The sequence below is a fragment of the Ailuropoda melanoleuca genome, chromosome 1 (assembly GCF_002007445.2).
Source record: "Ailuropoda melanoleuca isolate Jingjing chromosome 1, ASM200744v2, whole genome shotgun sequence".
Classification (NCBI taxonomy): domain Eukaryota; kingdom Metazoa; phylum Chordata; class Mammalia; order Carnivora; family Ursidae; genus Ailuropoda; species Ailuropoda melanoleuca.
The window spans coordinates 94,924,624-94,948,776 of NC_048218.1; the positions used below are offsets into that span (position 1 = coordinate 94,924,624).

The 24,153-nt window shown below is 34.2% G+C and overlaps 1 long non-coding RNA gene across 1 annotated transcript; it reads left to right on the top strand.

The window, feature by feature from the left end:
* Positions 1–815: 815 nt before the first annotated feature.
* On the top strand, positions 816–22,472 carry LOC109491049. The gene is made up of 3 exons (XR_002144435.1): positions 816–858; positions 3,524–3,625; positions 22,450–22,472. It is a non-coding gene; the product is annotated as an uncharacterized LOC109491049 (long non-coding RNA).
* Positions 22,473–24,153: the final 1,681 nt, after the last annotated feature.

The window sequence follows — 24,153 nt, forward strand, 5'->3', positions numbered from 1 at the left end:
AAATTCATGATGTGTCAGGATTATGCTATTTTACTTTAAATGGTATTTAATATCAATAAAAGTAAAAACAAAGATATGATAAAATAACTTGATTTCCTTGCATCCTACCTTCTCCCTTCATTTCAATTAACAATTTCAATTGAACTGACATTTCTACTCTCGATGATTGTCAATTATTTAAAGTATATATTCTCCAAATATGCTATTTCTTTATGTATTTGACAAAATACTGAAATTTTTTGACATGGCTTTTGAAATATTTTTTGTTTACTTTGTGTCACATTTAAATTTTGCAAAACGATTTTTGCTACTAACAATGCTACTGGTATAACACTTTTAAAGAGGATAATTCCATTTGGACTATTAGTTAAAAGTAGTGTATTATAAAATACCATGATTATGTTTTTTTAAAAAGATTTTATTTATTTATTTATTTATTTGACAGAGATAGAGACAGCCAGTGAGAGACGGAACACAAGCAGGGGGAGTGGGAGAGGAAGAAGCAGGCTCATAGCGGAGGAGCCTGATGTGGGGCTCGGTCCCATAACGCCGGGATCACGCCCTGAGCCGAAGGCAGACGCTTAACCGCTGTGCCACCCAGGCGCCCCAACCATGATTATATTTTTAAAAATTCTTTCTTTGGTGTTTCTTGTTTCTAAGACAATCCAATTTTTAATTTCACAGTTTTTGTTAAGCTTCTTCCTTGCGTTGGAAAAATACCCTGATGATTTTCTTTTCTTTTCTTTTTTTTTAGAGATTTTATTTATTGAGAGAGCGCACGCACGCTCATGTGCGCAAGCAGGGGGAGCAGCAGAGGGAGCAAGAGAAGCAGTCTCCCCACTGAGCAGGGAGCCAGAGGTGAGGCTCTTATCCCAGGACCCTGCAATCATGACCTGAACTGAAGGCAGAGGCTTTAACCGACTGAGCCACCCAGGCACCCCAACTCTGATGATTTTCAAAGGCACTTTATTTCAGACTAATCCAGTAAAAAGTTATCCTTACAACAGTGATCCCTGGCAAATATCCTACTAAGATTGGGTAGCCTTTTGACATTTTCTGTGCTTTACACTGTCCCATGAAATATATGACTCTTTATTTCCTCTCTTTTTTGACAATAAAAACTAAAGAAAATTATTTGAGTAAAATCTCCTATTTCCAAAATTTTAAAAAAAGAACAAATTGCTATTAAAAACCATCAGGATCTGAAAATAAATTAAGAAAGTAAACATGCAATCATAATTCAAACGGAAAAGTACACATTGTTAACTTTTTAAATATGGTATACTTCCTTTTATCACTGACTCTATACTTTTCCTGCCTTACTGAAGTTTGTATTTGGGGAGAAAATGCCTATGTGTTCATACATACTAATTATGCATAAATTGTTAATTACTTCCTTAATTTTATTTTAGCTATATTAAGTTGTACATAGATTCATATAATAATAAATATTGTAAAATAATAGAAATAAATTACTTTATTAGACATAGTAACATTTGATGAGAAAAATTCAAATCATCATAAAAGATTTTAAACTGTGAGCCTGGAAGAATTCAATTAACAGGTATGTGTACAAAATTAGTACAAATATGTTCACTCTTTCCACAAAGAGACAATGGCTCAACTATAAATAGCTTCTGCTGAGACTTAGCAGGTGGCTAAATTACTGTTTATTTAACAACTATATTTTTGCTGAGTCTGCCTACAAGACAGTCAATTTGTGGCATTTGTTGCAGGTGTGATGGATTTCCACTGAAAATGTGAACATTCTATAGATCATTTCACCAAATTTCCAAACAGATATTTTAACGGGGGGGGCATTCTTTATTTCAGCCTCAAAAAAAAAAAATAATACTTTTCTATATTTAGGAAGATAACATCCTAGTCAATATGTATATATATTTAAAGAAAAACATTAAAAATCAAGAATATTGCACATCCACAACTGCACATAGTTTTATATTTATTTCAACTGGATATCCCAATGTTATTTCATAGCTATGGTGATACTATGAAACTGTTTTTACATGTATTTCCTAACCCAAAAGTATTACAGTAAAGGAAATAATCGATTCCTACAATGAGAAAAATGCTGATGAGTCTTTGCAGGTAGAAACCCAAGGAGGGCAGAGGCACTCAGGTGCTTCTGAGCTTCATCCCAGTCCCTCTTACACAGTTGATTTTAGAACTAAGATGCATGGTCCCTATTACTAAATCCTGTTTGACAAAGAGGTGTTAAAACTCAAAAAATTAAGTAATGATAAGAAATTTAAAGTTTCAAAGTGAGTTTAGTTCAATTGCTGTAGCACCAAGTTCTACTTTTTTCTGCACCTTAGTAAAATGGGAAGTTCTTCAAGCAGTAATATGTCCAGAAGATAAAACGGTGTGCGAAAATGTTGCACTTATTTGGAAACAGTTTTAGTTTATGAGAGTAATTTGCATGGTTCTTGAAAAAATGTTTGCAAAAAGTAATTATGGTATAATTTGAACAATATAATTGTACATTAAATACTATACAACTGATATACCATTAAGTGCTATAGATTATGATCTCTATGAAAAAATGTACTTGTGTTCTCATCAAGCACATTACAACTTCTGTCCTTCAACAGACACAGGTTGGGATAATTCTTCAAATGTTATTTTGTTAGTGTTCGACTTTACATGTTTGGAATGTTTACATGGTCGCTTTTAAATATAAATATTTTCTTTTACATAAAATTATGGTTTTTCATTAAAGTATTTGGAAAACTTAGCCATCTCAAAGAAGAGATTTTATGTTTATTAAAGAATGAATCCATTTTATAACATAAAGGACCCAGTTCCATTCATACAGCACAGTGGGTTCAAAAATTTGAAAATGGGGGCACTTGGGTGGCTCAGTCGTTAAGCATCTGCCTTCGGCTCAGGGCATGATTCTGGAGTCCTGGGATTGAGCCCTGCATCAGGCTCCTCTGCTGGGAGCCTGCTTCTTCCTCTCCCACTCCCCCTGCTTGTGTTCCCTCTCTCGCTGGCTGTCTCTCTCTCTCTCTGTCAAATAAATAAAATCTTTAAAAAAAAATTGAAAATGAAAAGAAATGTTGTATTTTTGGTCATTATCGCTCATCTGGGCATTCTACAATTTCTAACTGAGAAATGAATGTGTCTCAGGTAGTTATCCAGTTATCAAATATACAGCAGTGAAGGAAGTAGTCAAAATCCATGCCATTGTGTAACTAATGTTCTAATGTGAAGGAGACATGACAAAAGCACATGAAAAATTGTATATAACATGTCAGATGGAGATAAGTGCTATAAAAATATTAACAGAGAGGAGAAGAAAGGACAAAGAACAAATGTAATTTTGGGTATTACTTGATTTAGTAGAGTCAGGGAAGCCTTGCTATCTGGGAAGCCATGTGGGAAAGGAGCCATGTGGGGAAGAGTACAGTATACTATGGAAAGTTGGGGAAGGTCGTGTTCCAGGTAAAGTTGCCTGTCAGTGCAATGCCCTGAGTTTGGAATATGCTTGCTGTGTCCATAGTACAGAAGTGAGGCCTGTGTGGTTGAAGAGCTGGAAGCAAGTACAGAGGAGTAAGAGATGAAGCCGGCGAGAATGCAGGGACAGATCACAGGGACCTTGCAGGTATGTTATTGGCTATTACTCTGAGTGAGATGGGAAGCTACTGGGGGGACTTTTGTTTACTTTTGTTTTGATTTATAGGGAAAAATGAAATAGCCAAATTATTTAAAAAATAAATAGAATTACCATACGATCCAGTAATTCTGCTACTGGGTATTTACTCATAGAATAGTAAAACACTAATTAAAAAAGAAATATGCACCTGTATGTTTATTGCAACATTATTTACAGTAGCAAAATTATGGAAGCAAGAAACAGCTCAAGTGTCCATCCATAGATGAATGGATAAAGAAGTTGTGGTATCTCTCTCTCTCTCTCTCTATCCATCCATCCATCCATCCATTCACACACAATGGACTATTCTTCAGCCATAAAAATAAATTAAATCTTGTTGTTTGCAAGAGCATGGATGGATCTCAAGAGTATAATGCTATGTGAAATAAGTCAGAAAAAGACAAATGTCATATGATTTTATTCATATATGGAATTTAAGAAACAAAACAAATGAACAAAGAAAAATGAGACAAACCAAAAAAAAAAAATAGCTCTTAACTACAGACAACAAGCAGGTGGTTACCAGAGGGGATGTAAGGGAGGATAGATGAAATAGGTGAAGGAGATTAAGAGTACACTTACTGTGATGATCCCTGAGTAATGTACAGAATTGTTGAGTCAGTGTATTGTACACATGAGACTAATATAGCACTGTATGTTAACTATACTGAAATTAAAATACAAAATAAAAGTAAAAAGTAAAAAGTAAAAAAGGTATTTTCAGTGAAAAAATGTAAACAATGCTAATGGTCTTATAGAGAAAATTGCATGTTTTTGCTCTGGACAATAATTCAAGAGGAAAATGCACAAAAGTTACTATATAATTTGGAGCAAAGTAAATTGGTCAGACTTTCCTTTCAATGTGATGTATTTACTGTGTGAAAAACTGACCATAGGTGGGCAGAGATGGATGCTGGGAAACCAGTTAGGAGACCATTTCAGTGGAGGAGAGATCCTAGCTGGCTTGGACTTAGTGGTGAATGTGGTGAGAAGTGTTTGGGTCTCAACAGAGGTTTTGATGACAGCACATTCAGAAACCACAAACTCGCAGCATCTGGATGCAGGCAATGCTTTTTTGAGAACAAAATCTGGGAGATGTGGAGAAGGATTCCCAGGGCCAGAACAGTGTTAAATAATGGAGCAAATGTTTTATTCACAATGTGCTAAAGATTAGATCCCAAATGATGGAGACATCCATGTGTTCTTTAACGACATTTCTCAAGTTGGGGAGGAAAGGTAGGACTTAATGATGTGGACACGCTCCCAAATTTAAGTATAGATGATTGTTCGTGAACATCTTGAACCGTACTCTAGGGTTGGCATGGCTACCGGTAAGAGTGAGCAGGACTGGAGACTGTGCTCCCTCAGGGCTCCCTTTGCTCTAATGTCACTGCTTCTGCACGGGGGACACGCAGAGAACACAGCAACCCTGGGCTTGGACAAACTCCGCAAGTTACCGCTGATGCTACTTCTTATGTTTTTGTTTTTCATATAGAAGGATGTAGATACCGGGAGACAAAGTCAGGGCTTGGGAGTGAGTTAGTTAATTCCTTCTTTATTTCATGCCACTTCCTGCTTCCTAGAACTAAGTAGTTGATCCGGCATCATTTGTATGCACTCCTGATACCCAGAGTAGGGTCAAAGCCTCCTTTCTGAGGATTGAATCTAACAACTGCATATTTTGTTTAAGGCCACTTCTCAGATACTTATATGTTTTGTGACAAGTCAAAGAAATTAAAATTAGAATGAGGAAATTTAATGAGAAGAAAAATAATTTTCTTTGCTCAATGGAATTCATAAAAGTGGCTTTTAGAATTCAGGTATCTGAGTACTTATTTTTCCATGCATTTGAAGTTGGATATTATGCTGCATATGAAAGTAAAGAAATTATTTTATGAAATGAATTTAATCATTTTAGTTTGATTGCATAAAAATCTGTTATCAGAAGCTATGGCAAATTGATTTTTGGATGAAGAGGGATTTCCGAGGCATTAAGCAATTTGCTTTTGCTTGTCAGCAAGACAGAAGCAAGAAATATTTTATCTCATTTGGGCCTGTGGTTCTTGTTTGGTTCATTAGTTTTCATTCAAGTTCATCTACATGCCACAGTTAATACACTAATGCTTTAATGAGTGTGTATAAATAAGATGAGGCAGAATCTGGTCTATAAATTCCCAAGATATAATTGCTTTTATAATGTATATAGTTTTCTTTCTTCTAATTATTTTTAATTAATATAGAATATAAGTCAAACTAGTACTTTTCATATACAAATGTATGTGTTGTCACTGCATTATCTGGAGCTCTAGAAATTTGTATAATTAGAATTTATGTAAATGATGGTTTAATGATCACAAAGTCTAAGTGTAATAAAACTTGAAAACTTTCATGCAGATTTATTTAAATATCAACTCCCTTCTATAATTGTTTAGCTTCTCCACTTCTCATTACAGGTATAAACAGCTCCTTTATTCCACAGAAACTTTGTTGATTTTTCTATTTTAACATATATCATGTTTATTACAGTTTTAATGTAATTTTAGTAATGAAAGCAGGAGCTCCTTAGGGGCAAGGGACAATAAAGCATTCATGGTGTTTTCAGTAAAAAGTACAATGAATAAGGCCAAGGAAGCTTAGCAAGTTTTTGTTGACTCTTACTGTGATCCTCTTCTTTCCACCTAGTAAACCCTTTTCCCTCCCCTTCCTGTGTCTCTTCTCTCAGGAGCTAGTGCTATAAGCTTATAGATTATATATGTTTGTTATATTCTTTCAGAATTCATCTGGCTTATACGTACATCTGCTACGTCCAAAGTGTACAGTCATAGATTTAGCCTTGTCCCCTCAATTGTACTCTATCCCATATGTAAAATTGTTACGTAAGTTTCCACATCTCTCCCATATATTTCCCCTGCTCTCCTAATTGCTCTTACTTCCTACAATCTGGCCTATTGCTATAACTGCTTCTTAATTTGTCTCCTTGAATTTATTATCTTTTGTTTCACGCATTTATTCTAACACCAAATTTTTTTCCCTGAAACACAGATTTAATCATATCACTCTTCTGTTTTAAAATATGTACTACATATGGTCCTCTATCATCTGGTAGTCACTGTGCAACTTAACCTCCATTTCCAGCCACAGTTCTCACAGTGTCCCACACTGTACTGGGCCTCCAAATGTGCCATAGGTTTACCTACCTTGGTGTCTTCTGTTATGATTCATCTTTATCTCGAAAAAATATTTTCTCGTTTATTCTTTTGTCAATCTTCAACAGCTAGTTCAAATATGAAGACTTTTCTGCAGTTGGAATGAGTCTCATTCTTTCGAAAATCACATTTTATTTAAATTTTCTGTCATACCTGGGAAATAGTAATTTCTGTAAATATTTCTCTCTCCTACCTTATTTTAATCTTCCTAAAGACAAATAAGACGTAGTTCTCCCCTTAGTGGAACTCATCTTCTAGCGTGAGTGATGGTGATGTTCTCCAACCTCATCCTTCTTTCCTGACTCACGCTCTGTTTCCATACCATATTGACAAGGTACAGGGAAAACTTGTATCTCTGTAATGAACTCTCTGGACTTACGACATTGTAAAAAGTGAACCCAGCTCATAGTTCTGTTTTTACACCAATTCTTGGCAAGCAGTCAGGGTCAGTAATGCAGTTTACAAAATAGTACTCAAAGACTAACATTTAATTGTTTTCCTAACATCTTGTTTTCTCTTTTTGTGTTGTTGAGCTACGTCTGTTTGCACAATTAACCAGAAACCTCCTAAGTACTAGCAACCATGGTCTTATCTCTTGTGTCTCCCCCTCCGCATAATACCTGACAGAGGTTTGTCAACAGCAAAATCCAACTAGGCAACTAGGTTTTTTGTGTCTTTATTATTTCATTCCTACAATTCTTGTCATGAATCTGTCAATGCGTATTAGTTATAGTTGCATAATACAGACATTATAAGCTCCATAATCTATCTCTGTACATATATGTTCAGTAAAATTTCCATAATTAAATTTATAGATATTTAGGTGAATATATTCTCCTCCATCATTTATACAATAATTTAAATTATTTGACCTGTGTTTAAGAAACTATTTTTCTATTCATGTCTTTTTCTTTTTGGCTCAGATTTGGTCAACACCTTTGAAAAATACAACACATTCCAAAATAGGATGCGAGCAAACAAATAGAAATACCTATAATATGGGTACTAAGTTTCTCAAAAGGCATGGGTTTGAAAATAAAGTTTTCCTCTGTAGGAAAAGACAGATTATTCTGTTAACATAGTAACAAGTAACCAAAAGATGTGAGTTTTCATTTCTGTGGAACTACAGCCCAGAAGTGTGATGACCAGGCCATGTGACAGTTACATATTTAGGTTTGTAAGAAACTGCCAAACTGCTTCCCAGAGTGTCTGTTCCTTTTTATATTCCCAAAAGCAACGTATGAGAGAGTCCGTTTTGCTACGTCCTTGCCAGCATTTTGCGTAATCTTTACTTTAAAAATTTTATTCCTTCTAGGGTGCCTGGTTGGCTCAGACTGTTAAACATCTGCCTTCAGCTTAGGTCATGATCCCAGGGTCCTGGAATCGAGCCCCACATCAGGTTCCTTGCTCCGTGGGGAGCCTGCTTCTCCCCTGCCTGCCACTCCCCCTGCTTATGCTTGCTCTCTCCATCTCTCTGTCAAATACATAAATAAAATCTTTATAAAAAATAAGTAAGTTTATTCATTCTAACAGGTGTGTAGAGATAGTCCGTCATGGTCTTAGTGTATGTTTCTCCTATGGCTACTGATGCTGAGCATCTTTTTCTGTGCACATTTGCCATCTGCATATTCTTTTCAGTGATTTTTTTCTGGATATAAATAACTATGTCAGATACATGGTTTTTAAATATTTCTCAGTCTATAGCTCATCTTTCCATTTTCTTAAAGTCTTTGGCAGAAAAAAGATTTTTAATATTAATGAAGTCCAATTTATCCTTTTTTTTCTTGTATAGATTGTGCTCTTGGCATTATACCTAAGAATTCTTTACCAAAACATAGGTATGAAAGATTTTCTTCTATTTTTACTTCTGAATGCTTTGTATTTTTATATTTAATACTCAAACATTTTTTTCCATATTGAGTTAACTTTTGTATAAAGTGTAGGATTTAAGATGGGGTTCATTATGGACAAATTATGATATAAAATTCCATCAAAATAATAACATATATACTATAGAAATAAGACAATTTATCTAAAATACCATTAAATAAAAGGTAGGATTTTTTAAGTAAAAAGTAGGAGTCACAAAGCTATATTTACCTTGAAGACAATTATGTAATTAATTTAATAATGAATTTATTCACTAACATACTCTGTTCAAAAAGGATCTCAGACAACTTAATTCTAACTATTTTACAATGAATCCCTGGAATTCATAGTAAGTGGATTAAAGAAGTCTTCAAAAGGGCTTGTAAGCAAGATGTATTTTGCCATGACAGTTTAATTTATTTCCTGTTGTTAAGCTGCTGTTGTTTTTCTTTCTGCAGACATTTGTCCAAAATATACTATATAATTATGTTTATTATGAATCAGAAAGAAAATAACAATTTAGAAAGTAGAAGTAAAAAAATCTGCATTTTAAATTTAAAAATATTTTAACTAATTAATTAATTTATATTTTTGAGAGGGGGGTTAGGGAGGGGCAGAGGGAAATGGAGAGAGAGACTCTTTTTTTTCTTTTTGTAAGATTTTATTCATTTATTTGACAGAGAGACAGCCAGTGAGAGAGGGAACACAGCAGGGGGAGCGGGAGAGGAAGAAGCAGGCTCCCAACGGAGGAGCCTGATGTGGGACTCGATCCCAGAACACCGGGATCACACCCTGAGCCGAAGGCAGACGCTTAACGACTGCACCACCCAGGAGCCCCTGGAGAGAGAGACTCTTAAGCAGGCTCTATGCCCAGTGCAGAGCCCAACACAGGGCTCAATCTCAGAACCCTGAGATCACAACCTGAGCCAAAATCAAGAGTCAGACACCTAGCCAACTGAGCCACCCAGGTGCCCTAAAAATATTTTAATAGTAATCAGTTACATCCAAGAAATTGTTTGTAATGGTTATAATTTTTGTGACCCTGTTTGTTGCTAATGGTCAGTCGTTCCTGCAAATAAGGTGAATATTAATAAATATGCAAATAGGGGCACTTGGGTGGTTCAGTTGGTTAAGTGTCTGCCTTCGCTCAGGCCATGACCCCACCATCCTGGGAATGAGCTTTCTGCTCACTGGGGAATCTGCTTCTTGCTCTGCCCCTCCCCTGGCTTGTTCTCTCTCTCTCTCTCACTCTGTGCTCTCTCTCTCTCAAATAAATAAAATCTTTGAATAAATAAATTAATAAGTGTGCAAATAGAGTAAACTTTATACAAATCCTATGAGTGTTATTTCAAAAATAACAACTTTTGGATGCAAAATTGTCCTTAAGGCAGTCCTGTTAATCTTGCTAGGATATCCAATGTGATATTGTTTCAATATCAGTAATAATCTGGCATTTATAAGTGTCTAATAATTTTCTAGGACTCAGTTCCATGTAAATGCTACTAAACTTAATATTTTTAATTATGAGAAATGTAAATAAAGTGTTATAAAAAATAAAGAATATTTAATGATTTGGAAATTCCTGAGAATTCTGATTTTCATTCTCAAATGCCAATAATTAATAGCTGTTGTGAATTTAGAAAGAATGTTATAAATTATTCAGTTAAAGGTAGAACAAGTTAAAAAGTAAGATTTAACTAAGAAAATAAGTTTACTTCAATTTAAAAGGTATAAACCCAAAGGAAAACATTGGAAGAAAACTATAAACATTCCTACTTGACAAAAACAGATAAAAAAGTAAAACAAATAATACACTTACCATAAGAAATATAATAATTATAAAATATTTTAGCAGAATTGAGACCAAATACATTAGTTATAGCAATAAATGTGGATAGGCTTAATTCACCTATTGAAGTAAATAAAAATTGTGGGAATAAGGACCAAAGTTTAATGCTGAGATGAAGTTTATGTATGCCCCTGCCCCTTCCCCTTACCACTCTCCATACCACCTTAGCAAGCTTTGAATACTAATAAATAGCAATCTACCACTCGAAGTGGGGCACAAGTTCTGAGAGAGGCACTCTCTGAGGTTTCGGGTAGTAGTGAAAGTCTGTATTTGAGGGCAAAACAGGAACATTACAAGAATCCCTCCAGTAACCTAACCCTTTCATAGGCACAAAATGATGCTGGAGGAATTTGGAGTCAGTTGGGCGCTAAGGATAACCTTAGCAAGAACAAAATCTGAAAACAGCTTAACCCTCAACTGATTAATTTAACCCCTACCAAATATCCAACAAAATCCTACAGCAAAAGAGTGCATATTTCCTGACACAGGTAGTTAAAGGCATGGATATGGATGTTTTTTACCCTCAATCTTTAGTCTTCTGCACACAATGTCCAGCTTTCAACAAAAAAAGGGAAAAAAACCCTCCATAGTAAATAAATAGAAATAAACAGAACCAGACTCCTTGATAACCCAGATGCTGAAACTATCAGACACTGAATATAAAATAATGGGTTAGAATGTTTAAAGTCTCTAAAGGAAAAGAGTGGACAGTATGCATTAACAGATGTGAGCTCTCAGCAGAGAGATGGAAACCACAAAATCCTAAAACTACTGAGATATGTTTCTTAACAGTTAGTGAAATGTCAGATAGATGAAAATTTAAAGTATGACAACACATTCTCTCAGAGTATGTGTGAGGCAACAGGCACTCATACACTAGTGGTGGGAATGCATACTGGTACCATTCATTTGGAAGAGAATTTAAAATATTTAACAAAGCTCCAACTCAACCTAGCAATCCCACTTCTAGGAGTAAACCTCAACAAGGAGTAAACCTTAACAAAACGAAAACATTTTGACAAGTGTATTTATTGCAGCATTGTTTGCAAAAATAGGAAACCACCTGTATGTCTATACAAAGGGGAATGGTTGAACAGACTACAATGGGAAGGATGTATCAAGTGATGTGGAGTGATTTTTAGAATATATTTTGCTAAGTGATAAAAGCAAAGTGCAAAAGGTTATTTACTATACATTACCCTTCATGGAGAAAGAAAGAAAAGCAAGAATATAAGTACCCCATTGCACAAACTTTTAAAAAAAAAGAAATTTAAACCAGAAAGAAGTGAGAATGGTTATCTATAGGACATGGTGGGAGAATAGCACAAAGGATGGAGGGATGGAAACAGAAAATGCACTGGGGATGACACTTCACTAAGTATACTTTAAAAAAAAGCCAGTTCTGACTTTTAAATCTACGTTAATGTTTTGTACACCTAGTAAATACGATAAATGAAGGTGAAATTTTAAGTCTAAGGAAAAACTTTTAAATAAGAAGGATATATAAACCTCCTCTCTTTATCTCCCTCTCCCTACTCACCCACCACTCTCTCTGTCTTAAAAGTTTGGTTGAAAAAGTAAGAAAATATTGACAGTTGCTATATTGCTAACCTTTATTCTTTTTCATTTTCTGACCAGCCCTGGGGAAATATACTTGAGTGGAATAAGCACTGTACTCTGAGTTGGGATTCTTAAGTTCAGTTTTAAGAAAGTCATAACCTTTATGATCTTCAAAGTCCACATTTATGTGATGAGGATACTAATTTTTCTTTCTGGCAAGTATAGTTGAAGGATTTGTAAGATAATAAATTAACAGAATAATCCCTAAGAGAATAAGGCTAAATGAAATCAATTCTACATTTGTTTGCTGGTTTACTTTGGCAGAGAGGTGGCTAAATTATTAAATAAATTAGTGGGTAGCTAATCAGATCTATTGATGAAGATATCCAAAATCAAACAATAACAAATTAACTACTGGCTTTTTCATTTGTTTTAATGTATTTAGTTAACTTTAGGTTTGATTACTCAGTAGTCAGACAAAAGTGTCTTAAAGAATTTGGATGGTAAAGTTGTGTAGAATAGGTAGATTTTGAATCTAAACGCATTCAATATCTGAAAGTTGAAGATGTTCAAATCCTATCTGTACTGTATTCTAAGCATGAGGCATAGCATATTTTTCTTAAGTTTCCTAAGCTTACGTATACTTACCATGAAACTGAACTAAGAATACTTAACTTAGCAGAATAATAGGACTGTACTTGACTAACAGTCGACACCCACTGACTTTTGACTATTGTTATCGTGTTATTATTTGATAATGATTTAAATTAATGAATTTGAAAATAGAAAAAAACTGTAGTCCTTTTAATTTCAAGAGTCAGATCTTCATAAGAACTGCAAAATAAATCAACATACTAAATCAAGAAAAAAAAGGAGAGAAAGAACAAATTCAGAAACAAAAAATGATAATGGAGAAATTAACTGCCCAAGAGTTATTTCAAGGAATCATGAGTCCTTTGCACATAATTTTGAGAATATGAATATTATGTGTGATTTTTCTAGGGTAAATATACATGACAAGAACTGATCCTATCAGGGTAGAAATCTAAGAAGAAAATTACCATAGAAGAAATAAAGTTGTCAAAAATACACTCTTTACTTAAGGAACACAGGACTTGAATAAGCAGTCTTAGATAATAGTACAGTACCTATAAGTAATAGATAATTCTAATGACTTTTTAACTGTTTCTGAGAACAAAGGGAAATTGCAAATTATTTTTATGAAATTAGACTGGCATTTATTTCTGCTTTTATTGTTATTAAGTTGCATTGGATTTTTTATTTCATGGTTTCTTTATTCTTAATTTTGGATGCTTAATTCCTTTATAATAATATTTCTTTTTTTCCATCTTTATTGAGATATAATTGACATATAACATTGTGTAAGTTTAAGGTGTACATTGTGTTGATTTGATACATTTACATGTTGCATATGATTCTCACCCTGGTGTTAGCTAACAGCTCTCTCACAACCCATACTTAACCATTTCTTTTTTCTGTGGTGGGAATATTTAAGTTATACTCTCTTAGCAACTCTCAAGTGTATAATACAGTTTTATTAGCTATTATCATAATGCTGTTCATTAGATTCCCAAGGCTTACTGATATTCTGACTGGAAGTTTGTATTCTTTAGCCAACATCTCCCCATTTCTCCTAACTGCCAGCACCTGGTAACAACCATTCTCCTCACTATTTATATGAGTTCGGGTTTTTTAGATTCTGCATAAAGGTGATATGCAATATTTGTCTTTCTCTGTCAGACTTATTTCACTTAACACAATGGTCTCAGGGTCCATCCATGTTGTCACGAATGACAGGGTTTCCTTCTTTTGCCCGACTTTGTTCCTGTTTTCTTCTAGGGGTTTTGTAGTTTCAGGTCTTATGTTTAAGTCATTAATCCATTTTGAGTTAATTTTTCTGCATGGTGTAAGATATGGGTCCAGCTTAATTTTTCTCTATGTGGTTGTCCAGTTTTCCTATCACCATTTATTACAGATTGTCCTTTTCCCATTGAGTATTCTTGACTCCCTTGTCAAATATTAGTAAGGATTGTAGGTAACACATTTCCCTTTCTCAGTTTCTTTGCTGTATCTTTTAGTTTCTAACAAATAATATCTTACAGTTTTTTGAACATGTCCATTTGAGATCTTCTTTGAATAGAGTTAAGGAAATTCACTGGTTTATTTTCTTGTTTATTTGTATGTTTTTTAAATACCGTACAGCAGCTGGATATTTTGTGCTCATTTTACTTTCCAATTTAATTATAAATTTGGAGGGGGGTTTCCTTTTATCACTCCATCATTTAAATTTTAAAATATAAATAGAACTTAATTGGGTTTTATGTATAATTATCTTTTGGGCAGTTCACAAATTTATTTTTTTAAGGGTTTTATATATTTATTTGAGAGAGAGCATGAGTGGAGTGAAGGTCAGTGGGAGAAGCAGACTGACTCTCTGCTGTCCCAGAAGCCCAGTGAGGGACTTGAGCCCAGGACCCCGGGGCTACGACCTGAGCTGAAGGCAGATGCTTAACTGATGGAGCCACCAGGCGCCCGACAGTTCACAAATTTAAAGTGACTATAAACTTATTGCCAATTTAATTATTATTCTGGTTCATTTAAAAATTACATGGATTGTAATATTAACATTAGCTTGTTTTATGGCATGCCGATTTTTGAGCAAGATTTTTATACTTCTGTCAGGTAGGATATACTGGAATTTGGGTATTTAATAGTAATTTAAAAAAATATGCTACTTAAATTATGTTCATTATTTAATTTTAATTTTAATATTTTTAGAGAGTCCAAGCATGGGGGGGAGGGGCAAAGGGAGAGGAAGAGAGAGAATCCCAAGCAGGCTCCACACCCAGTGTGGCATGGAGCCCGTCACAGGGCCAGATCTCATGAGCCTGAGATCATGACATGAGCTGAAATCAAGAGTCAGACACTCAACTGACTGAGCCACCCAGGCGCCTCTGTCTTTTTTATTTTTGTTCTCAACCTATTGTCACAGAAATTTGGAATCCATTTATTAAAATTATATGCAAATATCCATCTGCTCTCTTTCATTAGTGATTTAATTTTATAGAGATTTAATTTTAAAAGAAATTATTTGAATTCAATTTCAAAGCTTTTACTAAATAGTTTGAAACTCTGGATGATCTTGGGTAGTGAAGAACAAAATTTGTCTACTTTCACTAATTATAGGCAATTCATAAATGCACATTTCTTTGTATAAGTCCATATAGGCACATATTACAAATCTCTGGATTTTTCATTTCTTATATAGCTATTCTAATGAAGAAAATTGAAATACCATGCAAAAACATTTAATCTATGCAAAGTACATTATAATGTTTAAAAGTAAAAGGTAAAGCAGATTTGTTAGCTCAAAGTCAAGCTGGCTCAGTGTGATCTGATTCCTTTGACAGTTTCTGTAAAGAAAAGGGAGCATAAATTGTGTGTTAAATTGACCTGAATTCTCCAGTTGGGTAAAGGGCCTGATAAGAACAAAAAATTAAAGAAGGCCTAAATAAGGCACATTAGAAGACAATAAACTTACTGGAAAAAATAAAAATCATGATACTGAGAACTTGGGCACATGATACATTCCTGGATTTCACTTGTAGTCTCAAATTGAAATTATGGAGAGAACACTTTTTTGGACCCTAACTCCTACTTCATGAATGTAAAGGGGGCCACTTTGATAGATTTAACTATATTTTGTTAGATAAAATGGTACCAGTAAGTTTAAGAACAGAGAGGACTTGAAAGAAAGAGAAAAGATACCACATAAGTAACAGAGCACTCCAGAGAATACACACACTAATCAAGGTAGATAAATGAGAGGGTTTTTACCAAAGAACAGTAATTATTATTTTTATTAATTCTATCTAATTATACTATTTTATATCTAATTATGACACATTATGATCTGTTGAATTTGACAATAGTTGCATTCCAGCAAAGAGATGCACTTCATGATTTATTATTTTTCTGATAAAATAAAATTTGAATTTATAAGCTTATGGAAGAAAAGTGAAATGTGAACCTTGGCAATGGAGATCTTTGCTAGTCTGAGTTTAGCTGTGTCACACTGTGGTTTCTCTTTTATCTTTGTACGAGACCTTAAAGCTCGTCCTGAATATCAGAGACAGGCAGATGTGAATTTGAATCTTTTCTTTAGCACTAAATGTGGCATTGGAGAAAATGATATCTCTGGATCTGAATTTTTCATAAGTAAAATGTGGATAAAAATAGAAACCAGTGGGATTAGGAGATTAGAGATAATATTAGGTAAATTTATGTGATTTGCTTTATCTCTTTCCTCAGTTTCCTTTTCTATATTACTTTTATGGAAATTGATTATACTTAGAAAAATAACCCTAGAAGAAAAAGCTCAATATTTATTACCTCCCTTACAGTATTTATAATGTGCACAACAGCCATGCATAAATAGTGTTATTTCTCTAACAAGGTTCTTGGTAAGAATTAAGGCTTCATGCAAGGCATTACATTAATGAATTAGCTTCTTTCCAGTGTATCTAGAATGGTGCTGGTTGTATAACAGTCTTAAGGGGACTGAAAAAAATAATCATTTGATTATATTCTGGTTTGATTTAGAGGAGAAACAGTCAGGAAAGTCATTGAAATATATGTTTATTTTTCTCAACTCAGCATTTCCATAAAACATGACAAAATATATTTTTTGGAGTCACCAGATTAGAGATAATCTCTCCAGACTTTGCTATAGATTTGTGGTCCAAACTGAACTACTCAGGTAGGTCAGGGAGAATGTGTAATTATTGACACAAGAATTATTAATTTACTTTACTGAAAAATAAAAGTAGTTTGAAATGTGTATTTTACAAAAAGCACGTGAGGACATTATTAATAGGATCATGAGTATTCCATGGTGTGTATGCTGCTAGTGTTGAAATGCAGTATCACCATAATGCAAAGTTTTGAAAATCTTTTTTTTCTAGGAAACTGGCTATATAAATTATGGTACATCCACACAGTGCAATACTATTTAGCTTTTGAAAAATGAAACAGGCCTGAAAATACTAATATGGAAATATTTCCATGATGTACTGGAAAAAAATGGTAGAGTGAATTGCTGGTTGCATCTTGTAATCAAACAAAATAGAAACTGGTAACTAGGCATCATGTCCTAGGGACCAGAGTTAGAATGTGGAATGTCTTTTTGGTATACATTCTTTTGTGCTGTTTATTTTTTTTTTAGTATGTGCATATATTACTTAATTCACAAAATTTAAAATAACATAAAACAAATCCAATGTGAAGGGAAATAATAAAATGTTTTGTGTGAATCATCAAACTAAGGCATAATAATATAACTCATTTATTTTGGGTGGCCTTATTAAAAATTAATCCAAATTTTCAATGTATTTCTGTTTTGAGTACAATCAAAATTCTGGATGTAAAAACATAATACCAATTCTTCTGAAGCTGTTTCAAAAAATAGAAAAGGAAGGAAACCTTCCAAACTCATTCTACGAGGCCAGCATTACTTGATCCCCAAGATAGACAAACATCCCACCAAAGAGGAGAATTACAGATCAATACCCCTGATGAACATGGATGCACAAATTCTCACCAAGATACTACCTAATAGGATCCAACAGTACATTAAAAGGATTATTCACCATGACCAAGTTGGATTTATTCCTGTACCTCAAGGGTAGTTAAACATCTGCAAATCAATCAATATGATACACTACATTAATAAAAGAAAGGATAAGAACCATATGATCCTCTCAGTAGATGTAGAAAAAGCATTTGACAAAATACAGCATTCTTTCTTGATTAAATCTCTGCACAGTGTAGGGATAGAAGGGACATACCTCAATATCATAAAATCCATGTATGAAAAACCCACAGCGAATATCATCCTCAATGGGGAAAAACTAAGAGCATTTCCCATAAGGTCAGGAACACAACAGGGATGTCCACTCTCACCACTGTTGTTCGACATAGCACTGGAAGTCCTAGCCTCAGCAATCAGACAACAAAAAGAAATAAAAGGCATCCAAATCAACGAAGAAGAAGTCAAACTCTCACTCTTCACTGACAGCATGATACTCTATGTAGAAAACCCCAAAGAGTCCACACAAAAATTTCTAGAACTCATGTGGGAATTCAGCACATTTCCAAGATATAAAATCAATGCACAGAAGTCAGTTGCATTTCTATACCCTAACAATGAGGCAGAAGAAATAGAAGTCAAGGAATTAATCCCATTTACAATTGCACCAAAACCCATAAGATACCTGGGAATAAACCGAACCAAGAAGTAAAGGATCTGTACTCTGAAAACTATAGAAAACTTATGAAAGAAATTGAGGAAAACACAAAGAAATGGAAAAACATTCCATGCTCATGGACTGGACAAACAAATATTGTTAAGATGTCTATGTTACCCAAAACAACCTACACATTCAATGCAATCCCTATCAAAATATCATCAGCCTTCTTCATAGAGCTGAAACAAACAATCCTAAAATTTTTATGGAACCAGAAAAGACCCCAAATGGCCAAAGGGAAGTAAAAAAAGAAAATCTAAGCTGGAAGCATCACAACTACAGACTTCAAGACAGCATGGTAGTGGCACCAAAAAACAGACACAGAGATCAATGGAACAAAATAGAGAACCTAGAAATGGACCTTCAACTCTATGATCAACTAGTCTTTGACAAAGCAGAAAAGAATATTCAATGGAAAAAAGTCTCTTCAACAAATGGTCCAGAATGAAACTGGACCACTTTCTTACACCATACACAAAAATAAACTCAAAATGGATGAAAGACCTAAATGTGAGACAGGAATCCTAGAGGAGAACACAGACAGCAATCTCTTTGGCCTCAGCCACAGCAACTTCTGGCTGGACACATCTGTGAAGGCAAGAGAAACAAAAGCAAAAATGAGCTATTGGGACTTCATCAAGATAAAAAGCTTTTACACAATGAAGGAAACAGTCAACAAAACTAAAAGACAACCTAAGGAATGAAAGAAGGTATTTGCAAATGTCTTATCAGATAAAAGGGCTAGTATCTAAAATCTATAAAGAATTTATCGAACTCAACACCCCAAACACAAAAATCTAGTCAAGAAATAAGCAGAAGACGTGAATAGAGATTTCTCCAAAGAATTTGTACAAATGCCCAACAGACACATGAAAAAATGTTCAACTTCACTCAGCATCAGGGAAATACAAATCAAAACCACAGTGAGATACCACCTCACAACAGTCAGAATGCCTAAAATGAACAACTCAAGAAACAACCGATGTTGACTAGGATGCAGAGAAAGGGGAGCCCTCTTACACTGTTGGTGGGAATGTAAACTGGTGCAGCCACTCTGGAAAACAGTACAGAAGTTCCTCAAAAAGTTAAAAATAGAGCTACCTTATGACCCAGCAATTGCACTACTAGGTATTTATGCAATGGATACAAACATAGTGATTTGATGGGGCATGTGTACCCCAATGTTTATAGCAGCAATGTCCACAATATACCAGCAATAGCCAAAATATGGAGAGACCAAATGTCCATCAACAATGAATGGATAAAGAAGAGATGGATACACACAACACTCATACATACATACACACAGTGGAATATTAGCCATCAAAAAGAATTTAATCTTGCCATTTGCAACAACATGGATGGAACTAGAGAATATTATGCTATGTGAAATAAGTCAGTCAGAGAAAGACAAATACTATATGATTTCACTCATATGTGGAATTTAAGAAACAAAACAGATGAACATAGGGAAAGGAAAGGAAAAATAAAATAAGACAAAAAGTCTCTTTTGGCAAACCATAAGAGACTCTCAACTATAAGAAACAATTTGAGGATTGCTGGAGGTGAGGTGGGTGGGGGGATGGGGGTAATTGGTTGAGGTGCATTAAGGAGGGCACTTGAAATAATGATCACTTGGTGTTATATGCAACTGATGAAACACTAAATTTTACCTCTGAAACTAATAATACATTGTATGTTAATTAAATTGGATTTAAATACATTTTTAAAAATATGTAGAAAGCCTTATATTTATTGGTTGAGATAGTCCTACCATTTAATTTTTCTTAGTCATAAAATACCCAGAAGAAAGTGTGTCCAAAGGACAAAAAAGCAAATGTCAGTATGTTAATATCATAACAACCTAATGGGCCTTAATCATGATTTTTTTAAAAAAATAACTTTTTTTTAAACAGCAAAAGCTTTGTTTTATTAAGAGAGAAAAATATACATAGATATGTATTTTTGGGACACTCCTTATGACAAAACAAATCTTTATTGAATAAATGAATGAACTGATCCCATATGCTTAATTCTTTCAATCTCCCCCCTACCTCTGTCTCTCTCTCTCACTCACTTTCTCTCTCTCACTTTTACTCTTTTACTCTTGAATTTGAGGGCACAGAATTTTCTGTGTGCCCTCATATGGGTTCTGCTGCCTCTATTCCTAGTAATCACTCCAAGTTCCTCATATCAGTTCAGCTGAGGTTGTATGTTCCTTGATAAAAGTGAAATTAGATCATGTTAAGATCTATATAACATCAGAAATACTGAAACAGCATTGGAACAGAGTATTTGAAGAGGAAGTATGATTATTCAAAGCATTTTTAAAATAATTTTATTATGTAGTTATTATTTTTATTCAAGTGTAATTAACATACAGTGTTATATTAGTTTCAGGTGTACAGTACAATGACTCAGCAATTCTGTACATTTCTCAGTGCTCATCAGGGTAAGTGAACTCTTAATCCCCTTTATTTAAATAAATAAATAAATAAATAATAAATAAAAACTTTGAATGTTATATAAGCCTAGAAAGAGTGTATTCATGGAAAAATAAGTAATTATTATAGTGTCATAATATATGATATGAATTATCAACTTAGTGAAAAATATTAATGAGTGATTGAAAAGGTCCTTAACTCTTAATCACATAATTTTCCAGCTGAGACAACCTGCTGTTATCTCCAGTAGAGTGGACACCTCTCTGTAGCATACCTGATATTTATCATTAAGTGGTTTTAATTAAATTAACAGCAACCAGGGTGTGTTTATTTCACGCCTCATACAACTTCTGAATACTAAATTACACATGTTTGTGAAATTAACCCCTAAATTAATTTAGCCCCAAATAAAGAAAACAAGGTTTATTCAGAGGTTTAAAGTTTGACTTTTAAACTCCAAATTAGTAAAAGACTCTCTGGATCACTACTAATTTAACCCTAAAACTTAATCCTTTCCTTTTTAAATCAAAAGCTCTTCAGTGTCATTAGTTATACTAACATCAGAGTCATAATTCCCTAACCAAGATTACATTTTAAAAATTCACATCTTCCATCTCATAAAATTGCTTTTTTTCTTGAAGAAGCCACTTTATACAAGGGCCTTATTCCTATAATATTATCTTTCCATCTTCTATCACACTTAGAATTTTAGTCTTAGAACTCATTTTTTTTTAAATGTGTCATCTGATATTTGTTTTCCTCTAAAATTCAATTATATGATTTAATATTTTTAATTTACTTAGAATCCCAGGGTTTCTTCTTTTGTAATGTATTTTTTTGCCTTTTAGTATTACTTTATCTTTCCTGATTCCTTCCATCCCCCATATATACTACGTATATGAAATATTATCTTCCATTCTAGGTTTACTGAAATAAATTCTCCCACTAGTCCTTGTCTGGTCTATTACGTCAGATGCGACCACCGCGATCCTGACATCTTTCTTTACACTTTCCTACTGGCTGACAACACAATCTATATTGTCTTCTCCAGTTAAGATTTTCTTCCCTAGAAAACTTATCTGAAGGCAAAAATATTCAGCAGATCACATTTTTCTCTGACCTTCTATACCATGGTATGTATACATATATGGAAATTCAGATGGATACTCATTGGATTCCAGAAGCGAGGAAATAGGTTGAGTAGAGGATGGGAGTTGAAATGAAGTTTGATATTGTGTCAGTTTTAGGAAAATATTGAATTATGTATATTTTTGTATTTTCTGTGTGTGTTGATTTCATAACTGATAAATATTTTTAAAGAAGAGCTCATTTTTATTTTTTCCAAATTTTTATTTAAATTCTAGTTAGTTAACATATAGTGTAATATTGGTTTCAAGAGTAGAATTTAGTGATTCATCACTTACATATAACACGCTGTGCTTGTCATAACAAAGTGCTCAAGTGCTTTTATTTTTTTTATTTTTTTTAAAGATTTTATTTATTTATTTGACAGAGATAGAGACAGCCAGCGAGAGAGGGAACACAAGCAGGGGGAGTGGGAGAGGAAGAAGCAGGCTCATAGCAGAGGAGCCTGATGTGGGGCTCAATCCCATAACTCCAGGATCACGCCCTGAGCCGAAGGCAGATGCTTAACCACTGTGCCACCCAGGCGCCCCTCAAGTGCTTTTATTTTTAATTCTTATGTTTTGTAATGTATGCTCACCACCTTTAAAAATAAACAAAAATTGGTGTGTATAATACTCTCAGCTCACCTTTACTTCCCCGATAATTTTATCAATATTGCTGCATTTTGTTTTGATTTTTAATGTTGATGCAAATTAGTTTTCTTAACTAACTATGGGTGGTTTATTTCTGTATGACTAAAAAATAACTTTTTATTAATGAAATTGAAATACAGGGGTGCCTGGGTGGCTCAGTCATTAAGCGTCTGCTTTGGCTCAAGGTGTAATCCCAGCATTCTGAGATTGAGCCCCACATCAGGCTCCTCTGCTGGGAGCCTGCTTCTTCCTCTCCCACTCCCCCTGCTTGTGTTCCCTCTCTAGCTGGCTGTCTCTCTCTCTGTCAAATAAATATATAAAAATAAAATCTTAAAAAAAATGAATTGAAAAACAAATAGGGCCTTAGTGTGCATTATTCTATATTCATTTTACTTGGAACATATAGGATCTTTTCAAACTATTTCTAGAATTTTAAAAATTATATTTCAATGCATTGCTCAATCTGCTAGTTCGATTACAGGGACACTTACTATCCCTACTTTGGAAAGTCTTTGTTTTCCTTATCTACTATAATCTTCCTAAATCCTTTAATCCTTTCATTTTTTTCACTCAGTATAATTATCTGAGCACTTATTTCCATGTCAGTAATTCAATTCTCATTCTCTGATATTTCATTTACTTTATTAATATTTTTATAATGCTTTAACCTAATAATATATTTCTTCAAGTTTTCCCTTTTTTCAGCCTTTGAGTCATAGAGCCTCCCTAGCATTATCAGTAACCCTCACCAGAGCGCCACATTTGTTACAGTTGATTAACCAACACTGACATATCCTTACCATCCAAAGTCCATAGTTTACTTTTGGGTTCAGTGTTGTTGTACATTCCATGGGTGTTAACAAATTCATAATAACATGTACCTGCCGTTATAATATCATACAGAGTTGTTTAACTGCCTAAAAAATACTCCGTGGTCTCCCTATTCATTCCTCCCTCCCTGCTAACCCCTGACACCCACTGATCTTTTTACTGTTCCATAGCTTTGCCTTTCAGAGAACATCATATACTTGAAATTGTGCAGTTTGTAATCTTTTCAGGTTGTCTTTTGTTTGGTAATATGCATTTAAGTTTCCTCTGTGTCTTTCCATGACTCAGTAGCTTATTTATTTTTGGCACTGAATAGTATCACATAGTCTGGATGTAACGTTTTATTTGTCTGTTCGCCTACTGAAGGACATCTTGGTTGCTTCCCAGTTTTGGCAATTATGAATAAAGCTTCTATAAACATCTGTGCGCAGGTTTTTATGTGAACATGCATTTCTAATTCCTGTGGGTAAATACCAAGTAGCGCAATGACTGGATTGCACGTTAAGAGCCTGTTTAGCTTTATAAGAAACTGCCAATGTGTCTTCCAAAGCACCTGTACCATTTTGCATTGTTACCCACAATTAATGAGAGTTCCTGTTCCTCCACATCCTCCCAAG